General features: G+C 38.9%; 1 long non-coding RNA gene across 1 annotated transcript in view; it reads right to left on the bottom strand.

Moving 5' to 3' along the window:
* Positions 1–9,293: 9,293 nt before the first annotated feature.
* Positions 9,294–10,201, bottom strand: part of LOC107755233 (uncharacterized) — a 17,238-nt gene continuing 16,330 nt past the window's right edge. Inside the window, exon 3 of the long non-coding RNA XR_001641670.1 lies at positions 9,294–9,639. This is a non-coding gene — a long non-coding RNA (uncharacterized LOC107755233). The remainder of the gene's footprint in view (positions 9,640–10,201) is intronic.

The following is a 10,201-nucleotide window of genomic DNA, read 5'->3' as shown; positions in this document are numbered from 1 at the left end:
TTTCAAAGGTCTCTAAAAGTTGATTTCAAAACAGCAACTCATGCATCCTTCTACATGAATTTGCCTTCTTCACAGCTCTCCTTACTGCAGTCTGAATCATTGTTTGTTGTAATATTAAAACATATGCTAGACAAATGAACAAATCAAGTCTTTGAGCAATCATAATCATCTCTCTAATAAAGGGAAAGCAACAGGCTCGGCGGCCCGACTGTGTGCTAAATTGTTTTACATTACATCTGATCAGAGCCTCCGGTGATTCCCCTTGCACCCGAAAATGTGTGTTTCTGGTGGCGTCTTGCTTTCTTTTCATTCTGCATGGCTAATGGAAGACGCAGATGAGGCTTTGAAAAGGTTTCACGGAAAAGGCTCTCTCCTCTGCTCCCCAGAGAGACAGGACGGGAGAAGAGTCTCTCATCTGCGGTTCCACTTCATTTGAGTCCGTGAATGCAATGAATGGATATGTAATTGTTCAGAGGCTGCAAAATAATGGGATCACTTTGAAATAAAACACAAAGTTAGACAATGGTAATTTAATACTCTTAGTTTGTATATATTTGTGTATGTGAATGTGAGCGTCCCTGTTCTAAAAGATCCTGGTTACTGATTGTACGTTAGATCCCTCTCCCCAGTGTCCTCATCCTGGAAGAGCGCAGCTCAGTCGGGATGGGAGTTCGCTTGTTGTGGTGGACTGCTGTAATACCTCAACTCTCTACAGATTGTTCTGGAACTGTAAGATGACTATTAAACATGTTTTAAAGGACTGGAAACTTCATTAAATCATTTGGCCCATGCAAAATGATGTCTCATCCAGCAAAAACCAGGAGGAATTGTGGTTGAAACCATCTTTTGTTTAGGACAGATGGAGAGAGCTTCGTTCCCATGCATTCACAATAAATGGATGCAACAAATATGATTCCTGCTGAGAAAAGCCTACGATGGTAATCTGGTCTCCCAGCATGGTCAAGTTGAGGCTGGTCTGTTTTAATGGTTTTTAATCAGTTTTGGCCACTTTTCGGGTCAGCTAGACCAACTTACACTATCCTCTATTCTATTTCCTGCTTTCTGTTCACCAAAGTTTCATGGGCACAATATTCTATGTGATTGGGAATTTCGTGTGAAGGCGAAAGATTTTCCATTTATATTTATTTTCTTCTCTGAGTTAATTTTTGCTACCGTTGTGTTTGTATGAATCAAAAAAAAAAAAAAAAAAAACACAAGTCAGCATTGTGATTCAAAAGAAACGTGAAAGTAGCAATGGTTACATAAGCAGTCTTACATTATGTATACAGATTTGCAATGAATACTAACCAATCAGAATTGAGTATTTCAGAGCACTTGTATAGAATACCTTAACCTAAACATTCCATACTGTGAATACAAATGTAATGTGAACTTGATGTGCACAACTGGTAATTCAGCTCAAAGACTTTCATCTGCTTATTTAACATGCTTGGCAATGGCATCTCTGCAAGCGATTAGCATTTTAGCAGCAATGGGAAACGTTAAAAGCTCAATGAAGTGCTTGAGCAGAGTGTCAGCTTGTTAATTGTGGGCGCTGTGTGTAATTTGTTGCTGGACGGTGTGTTCTCTCACCACCAGCAGGCATGTTAATAATTCAGTTCCTGCAGATTAAGAGATAGACATTCAGCTGAGAGGAATGGATGGAGAGCACTTGTGAAAGTGCTGGAATGCCTTTTGACGGGATCGCTCTGGTTGTATGTAAAGTATTAAAAGACAAGTCATGTATGTTTACTATTCAAAATACTATAGAAAATATGTCATGGAAACAAGTTCTGTCTAACATCCGGCTATTTACCTATTAATATGTGGACGTGAAATATTAATTTGAGTTGAAATTATTTTACAATCGTATGTGTATATTATCTCAAAATTTCCTACAAACACACCATGATGGAATCCATAATTACAAGATTCTGACAAGTTCTTGTAATATTTGTAAACTCTACATTTCCAGAGATCTCCAACTCAGTACCACCTGACTTCTGCAACGTGTGGAAACACTCAAAATGGCAGCGGCTTCAGCAGTAAAACAGAGTTCAACAGTTATTTCCATATATTTCTGTTTAATAATCCCTGTTGTTAAATGGATGGTTCATCCAAATATGAAAATTTGTCATCATTTACTCACCCTCATGGTGTTCCACACCTGTATGAGTTTCTTTCTTCTGTTGAACACAAAGGAAGCTATTTTGAAGAATGTTTCAAACCAAAAAAGTTGCTGGTAGCCATTGACTTCCATAGTATTTTCCATACTACAAAAGGCAATGACTACCAGAAACTGTATGATGACAGAATTTTCATTTTTGGGCAAACTATCCCTTAATGTCATAACACTGCAAAAATAATCTGAAAAATGTAGCTAGTTGAATGTAGCTTGCACAGAGTTGAATAATAGTTTAATCAAATATCCCTATAAATAAACTATTAGTTTATTGCTAAGGGATTTGCATTGCCTGTTGTATTGTGGGTTTGTCTATTAACTACTCGAATTACACAGATTCATATTAGTGTAGTGTTGCCACAAAAACACATGATTCTGAGTAAATATCTGACCACTCAATGATGCGATTGGCCAATCAGAATCAAGAGGCATTCCACAGAGCCTTATACATCATACCCATTGTATAATGTTTAGTAGAAATGTAAAATTACTTAAATAGCAATTAGATCAGTCAGTCATATAACTGATATGTCTATGCACTCTAAGGCCCAATCCTAATTCTACCCCTTAGCCCTTCCCCTTTCCCCTACCGCTCCGTTTTGCCCGTTCACGTGAAGGGGTAGGGGTGTCTCAATTCTCTTTTGGTTGGAGGGGTAGGGGTAAGGGCCAGACAGCCCTTCAAACAAAGATTTTTCGGGACCACACTTCAAACGAAGGGGTATGAATTATCTCAGCGTAAACCGGCTACAGAGGCAACATTGCTGCCTGAGCGAACAAAAAGACACATAAATGTAAGCATTTTTGGCATTAATAAAGATTTTAACGAAAAGTAATCATTTGTTTTATGTTACATTCAATCGTGAGTTCATATTTACGGTCATGTTACTCAAAGAAATGTTTGCAAAAAATCGCTAAAGTTTGCTAATGTCATATCATTACAGACTGCACAATAGTGCCACAACATATTTTCATGTCTGATCAGGGCGATAACCACCATAGACATTGAGGGGGGCTAGCCCCCCCTAATAATTAGAAATCGCTAAACCCTTTTCTCAAATACTGTCAATTCGAGAGAGAGAGAGAGAGAGAGAGAGAGAGAGAGATGAAAGTTGTGCGAATGCGCGTCTGTGCGTTTCTCTTTTTAGAGTGAGTTTACTTAGAAAACAGCGATTTTATCCTCTCATTGCTGGAAAATATAATGTAATATAGAACGGTAATTAAAGGCTCTAATGCACACCAGTATAGGTGTGTGTATTGTAGGAGCTAGACGACGTATGATGATGTGTGACGGTATAGTAGTGGTGTTCCAATTCTTATGGGAATGTTTTCACCCCTACCCCTTGACACTCTGTTTCAAGGGACAAGGGGAAGGGGTAGGCGGAGGGGTAGGGGAAGGGGAAGGGGTATAAAATAGAATTGGGATTGGGCCTAAAACACACACCCATATGGGATCCAAAATAAAGCTGTCATTCATAACACATTAAACTGCAGCAATGTTGCAGATCAATGAAAACCAGACTGAGACACCGGGGCACATTTATAAAACACTAATCTCACCACAGGTCTAGCAGTTTTTTTGCACCACGAGCAAGTGATGAGTTCCGAAAGTCTGTTCGTTTACTTCCTTTCTCTGAAATTGATTCAAATATATTCCTCCTGCGACGGCATTCTTGCACCTCGGTTGAATCACAGAGTTTGCTTAATTAATGCAAATTTCCTGCATGTGAGAAAGTACTGGAAGAGAGTTGAGGAAGTCAAGTAAACTGTGATGCCATCCACGAGCAGCTTAAGGATATACGTGCAGCTTGCAAAATGAGCTGTAATGAAAACAACTCGACAAAACTGTTTCTGAGTTTAGCCGTGCTCCGTGGTACTTTATTTTTAACGAATTCCATCTGCGTGTTCTCTCATTAGAGATCAAGCATCTAACCTATGCATAAACTAGTTTTATCTAGAGCTCCTACTTATGATGACTAAACAATCACATTAGCATTACAATTGCTTACAACTTTGTTAAAGCAATTGTAACAATAACCGTAATTAGTGTCTGCTTCGGGGGATTAGTTTAACATCATCATTAGCGATTCCTTTAGGTGTGAAACTGTTTTAAGAAAAAACATAGTTTAACACAACTATAATGCAGGCATTTGATTCACTAGCCTATTTTTCGAACCTTAAAGCTAGCCCTACCCCACTAACCCCTCTATAGTGTCCACTTGTTAACTCATTCAAACACACTCCATACAAACAACACAGCAATGGCAAAGTTGAGTCAGTTTTGAGTATGTGATCAATATACTGTATGTGAGAAGGCATCTGGCTTTTAATATCATATATATATAATAATAACAAAGCATAATGTCATGTTCTGCAAGTGAGCTATATAGGCTCAGAGAAGCAGTACACACTTGGACTGAAGTATCATATCGATCTTCTGGATAGTGGGTGTGTTTGCTCCCAGTCTCGGCTTTTGACCTTTCTAAAGGTCTACAGTACTTTTATCTCCCAGAAATTGAACTCTTTGAATGGCAATGTTTTTAGTCTATTAAAACCTCAATGAAGACCGGAAAAACATTAATGTTGTCTTTTCATACAATACATGACTGTATTTAGTGAAATCAGAAAATAAAATAAAAAATGTTTTAATGATTTACTTGTCCATGCATTAAGCTGCGATAGGAGAAAGTATTGCAAGATTGCAAAAAATCACACACTTCAGCTTTAAAGTGTGCCACAATCACAGTTATTTCCGTAGATGGCATGAATGAGAGCAGAGTGCCCTGGAAATACTGTTTCTGCCGAGAAAAAGTGGTGAACAAGCCCTAAACACGCATCATCTCAGGTTTACAGCATGGCGACAGGGAAGAACATTTAGAGCAGAAAAGCGAGCCGGCCATTCGAGCCGAATAGAGAGCTTGTACGTAGGTGTACGGAAGAAGAAAACCAATTATGTTCCAACTCTTCACAAGCATTTCACACATGAGAATCAGACAGCTATGCAGAACGAACTACGCATCTGGTCTTGCGAGTGTGTTTGAGTCCACTAACCCATTTCCTAATGATAGGCTGGTGGTAGAGTCCCTCTCTGTCTCTCATGCATCAGTGAATTCAGATGTAGTCATGCACCACACTGTCATGTGACATTTGTCAGCCTTCATTCACTCAGATGTCAAGAGTTTGTGTTTAATTGAGCAGCAGTTACAGGTTTAGCGTGCTGCCGTGCATGGCTTCATCTGCTGTAGTGGGCTGAATATTGTTTGGCACAGCAGAGATAAAGTTTTGTGCAACGGCGCAAAGTTGCTGCAGGCATCTTTGGTTCACAGCTGTCATGATGTCAAAACAATATTTACTGCACAAGAATACTGAATTCCCTCAAGCTTGGCCATGCTCTGAATAATAATCTGTAGTGAACTCTGAAGTGTTAAAAGCAATCATACATAGCGATGACATAAGAATGCGTGTAAAGTATGTGTAAGTTATTTTGCAAATGCATAAACAAACCAGTTAAAACTGGAGAAAAACTTTGTTTCTTACTAAAGAACTACTAGTTGCCTGTTCCTAAAAAGATAGCACAAACTATCACACAGACCACGCTGTTTATAAATTTCAGATCTTTCTTAAGCAAGAGCAGGAAATAAATAGACGTCAGATGCAGTTTTGGGGAAACTATTTACAGCTCTGGTGATTACGTGTATAATGTTCCTGTTCAGAATTTATTCTAAAATAGCCATTTCTCATATCTCTTGACCAGCAAGTGGCACTGTGCCAAAACTGGGCAAGTAAACTCATGCTTATAATGACAGGTACCAAGATTCGTCACAATATGCTGTTTGACAACCATTTGGTCTATTGAAAATCTTTTAGTAACTTTTTGCCAGCATGATCTTAAGATGATCCGAGTCAATTTTGGTAAAAATCAGATGAATCAGATGAAGAAGGTGAAGAAGAATGGTCGTTTCTCAATATGCGTTCTTCAGCGATCTTGCGTCCTTGTGTTCTCTTTCTACGTCATCATTAACCGTCGAAGTTCAGTTCCAATTCTCAATAACGCAATGAAGGTTCCCGGATGTGTTCTTGATATCGAGGATGCATCGAGTGCAGACTTGAGAGAATCGAGCCGTTAGAAATCCCAGAAGACGCTTCTGGCGGCCGGTGTACGGAAGCCTGCAAGCTATAAACTCACTCTCGCAAATACTTGACGGCTCTTGAAAGTAAACATTTATCGTTTTGTTTTGCTTAATTTTAATAAAGTTATAAGACCCGGAGAAAGTCTGCAGTATTTTTATTGGCATATTAAAATGAATCTTAAAAGGGTCATCGGATGCGACATGCACTTTTACAAGCTGTTTGAACATAAATGTGTGTTGGCAGTGTGTGTACACAACCACCCTATAATGATAAAGATCCACTCAGTGTTTTTTTTTTTTATCTTGTTAAATAATTTCCCCTTTCTCAAATCGAGCCGATCTCAGACCCTCCCATGATTGTTTGATTGACATTAGCATTACAGCACAGACTATACTGGTGTCTTACCTTAGACCCACCCTGAGTGAGCTGTCAACAGTCCACCATTGTTTCACCGCCGGAGCAGATGTAGACAAGAATGTCTCTTAAGCGATTGAGGTGTTTTGTTGTTGGATGTAATAATGAACATAGCAGTCGTCATTTACTCCCGACATCTGAGCCGCTGAAGACGCAGTGAATTACTTTTGTTTCTGAAGGGAATGCGCCCCCCAATCAAAGTTATCTAAATGCGTCTATCTTCGTGTGAATCATTCGTGATCCAGTTTCACCTCCAGAAGAAGTGAGTGTAAGGTTTTTTAATGAATCTTTGCAAATCAACTTTCCTAATAATATGCTAGTAAGTTTCACGATGAATGCGGCTAAAGTTTACCATCTCTCAGAGAGCGGCTCGGAAGAACAGCAGAGCTCGTTTGCATTTAAAGCAGCATGCAAGGAAACAGCTCGCTATGAACAGAGCTGTTTTTGACAGGATAAAACGGTGTTGTTTTAAACTACCATTGAGAAATTTTAACCAAACTATGTTACAGACTTTTCATTGAGACCCTAAAGAATCATATCAACTTGTGGAAAATGGGCATCCGATGACCCCTTTAATATAGTCATAGTTAAACATGTAACGCTGTAAAATAAAACGATATACAATTATATGAAAATTATATCTATAATAGCATGAAATGTTTTCATAATTATGACATTTGTTTATAATGTTATGTTATATTTATGATTCATTACCCGCTGCTTACGCTGTGACTATGCGGTCAGTTAAGCAAGAACGCAGTACATCTCAATTCTCATAAGGGTGCGTTTTGTGTCCTTGCGTCCTTCCGAGAGTTCGTTCTTCCAAGGAAGCTTGGCAAGACCGGTCTCCACGAGAACACAAGTCCGTTCTTTGCATTCTTGGATTGAGAAACAGCCAATGTGAAGAAGAAGAAGAAGAAGGTGAAGAAGAAGAAGAAGAAGAATGTGAAGAGACCAAGAAGAAAAAGAAGGTGAAGAAGAAGAAGAAGAAGGTGAAGTAGAAGAAGAAGTTGAAGAAGAAAAAGGTGATGGTGAAGAAGAAGAAGAGGGTGAAGAAGAAAAAGGTGAAGAAGAAGAAGAAGAAGTGGTTGTGGTGGGCTGCTAATGAGATGAATGGGAACACATTATTTCATAATTTAATGTTTATTTTTTAAACTGCACTATCAGTATGAATAATGCATGACATGTAAATAAAAAACGTTAAAAACAAAAAAAAGTGCCAACTCCCAACAGTGATCAAATGTACTAGAACAATTGAATGATTACTGCTGATGATTATTTAGCTCTTCTCCAGCTTCCTCACGCCTCTATTTGTTCCTGCGCACTCTGTAGTGTCAAGGTTTTCCTCTCTAAAGAACATATGGCATTGCGAGCATCTTCCAAGAGAGGCTGTTTTACATGGTCTCAAGAGGGAGGGTAAGCAAAACAATGGAGAATCCAGATTGTGAGGTAATAAATCTGTTAAACCGGTTTCATTGTTCTTCCCTGAAGTCCTAGTTGCCATGAATTATGTTGACATAATTGCCAACATGCCTCGAAGCAAGTATAAGCAGCTTCAGGAAGCAAGGTCGCATCTCATCATGCAATAACTCGCCAACAACAAACGCATACATATACGCAATCCAAAATATTACCTCCTGATCCATCTTTGGAGGATATTGATAGATAGGTTGCAGATGAAACTGACTGGAATTAGCAGTTTATGCAGCTTAGTACATTTACACAGCATTCCAGTTAATCATGCAGATGTCAACTGAAACTTATGGCCTTGAGAACAGAAGAAACAATGGTAAATCCCATCATCGACTTTGGGAAATAAAGTAGTTGAATAGTTGCTCCCAGGCAAAACCGAAGAAAAGCAGAAGAAAAAAAAAACAGATGAAACAAACTCAAAACTGAGAGCAAATATTAAAAACACACTGCCGAATGTCTCCATTAACAATCAAACATTAGTGAACGTCTCAAACATGTATAGCAGCATTGATCATGAGGTGATTCAATATTTTTAAGGGAGTTGTAAAGTGTCTATCAGTTTGAAAGACACTATATGAAGGGCCATTTTAACACGATTTGTTACAGCACAGCCAGTACATTTGATCATAACCCATTTGAGCCTTTCATTTTTTTATTATTTACACACAAACACATCTTATTTATCCAAGTCTGCAAGGCCTCCTATTGTATGATGAAATGTATGGGGCTCCAATAATCTGTGCTTTGCACATTTACCTAGACATTTGACCTTGCAAGGCTGAGAAACACAAAGCAATGGAGCTTCTTATGACAGTTTGTATGAAGGAAGTACTGAAATGTGTCATCCATTAAATGCACACTTCTCAAATGTGAATATGGACTGTTGTTAACAAAAATGGCAATCAATGGAACTGAGTGCAGTTCAGGTTTGGGTAAAAGCCAACAACTGATTCACCATATGAGTGCTTTATTCATGCTCTTTTGCACATTTTCAAAGACAAACAAGACTCTGATGGAACTGAAAGGTCTGAAAGCTTTTCACAAGTTTCAATCTTGGGTCTGACCCTCATAACTGGCTTTCACTTTCAGGTTGGCCTCCATGTCACCAAGCTGAGATGTACACACCACACAAAAGCATTGCAGGAACACATCTTAGTTAACTAGCACTCCTGCAATATTCACAATTCACTACAGAATGTGCCATTAAGGCCAAACCTGTCAGGATGGTTCCCTGCTGGCATTAACTCATAGGGGAGATTCCTGATGGATGAAGGTGAGGTATGCTCTGCAGGTGTCCGCTGGGAACATCTTCATTCCCCCTTTCTTCTCTTCGCTACCCGTCTCTCCTGGGAAAAGAGCGGTAAGGGTAGCATCCTCAGCAGCTTCCAGCGCATTAGCTCTGATCAAACGGCTGCATGCGTCTCCCGTGCCACTCTCAGCTCCTGCTCTCCGGAACAGAATATGTGCATTAGTGCTCGTGCATTATAAATGGAAGCAGACCTATGTTTTCAAACATCGTTACAGAGGCAGAGGATGAGGTTTAAAAATGAATACACATTATAATTTATCCATTATGGTATATATATATATATATATATATATAAACCCCCACATTGAATTTGGGTCACAAGAATGTTTTGTTATTTATTTATATATATATATATATATATATATATATATACTGTATATTAGTTGCTGATTGCACGTGTTTAGTATTTACATGTATTTTATAAGATTTTTTACTACATTAAAGACTGGCTCACACTACAGGATTTTTAGCCCGATTTAGCCCCGATTTTCCCCTCCCGAGAATCGGAGCAAAAATCTTGTTGAGCACCTCGATCGGTCCTGATGTTTGGCGTGGATTATCTGGTAATGTGAGGTGTTTACCGATCGAATCTTGCACCTCTCGATCTGCTCGCACACAAATCGGGGCCGCCCCGATCATAGCAAACATGTTTGATATTTAGGATTTAAATCGGGATGATGACGGCTATATGATTA

This window comes from Sinocyclocheilus rhinocerous, unplaced genomic scaffold (assembly GCF_001515625.1).
Source record: "Sinocyclocheilus rhinocerous isolate Xijiao unplaced genomic scaffold, SAMN03320098_v1.1 scaffold562, whole genome shotgun sequence".
Classification (NCBI taxonomy): Eukaryota; Metazoa; Chordata; class Actinopteri; order Cypriniformes; family Cyprinidae; genus Sinocyclocheilus; species Sinocyclocheilus rhinocerous.
This window is presented reverse-complemented; position numbering and strand designations above follow the sequence as displayed.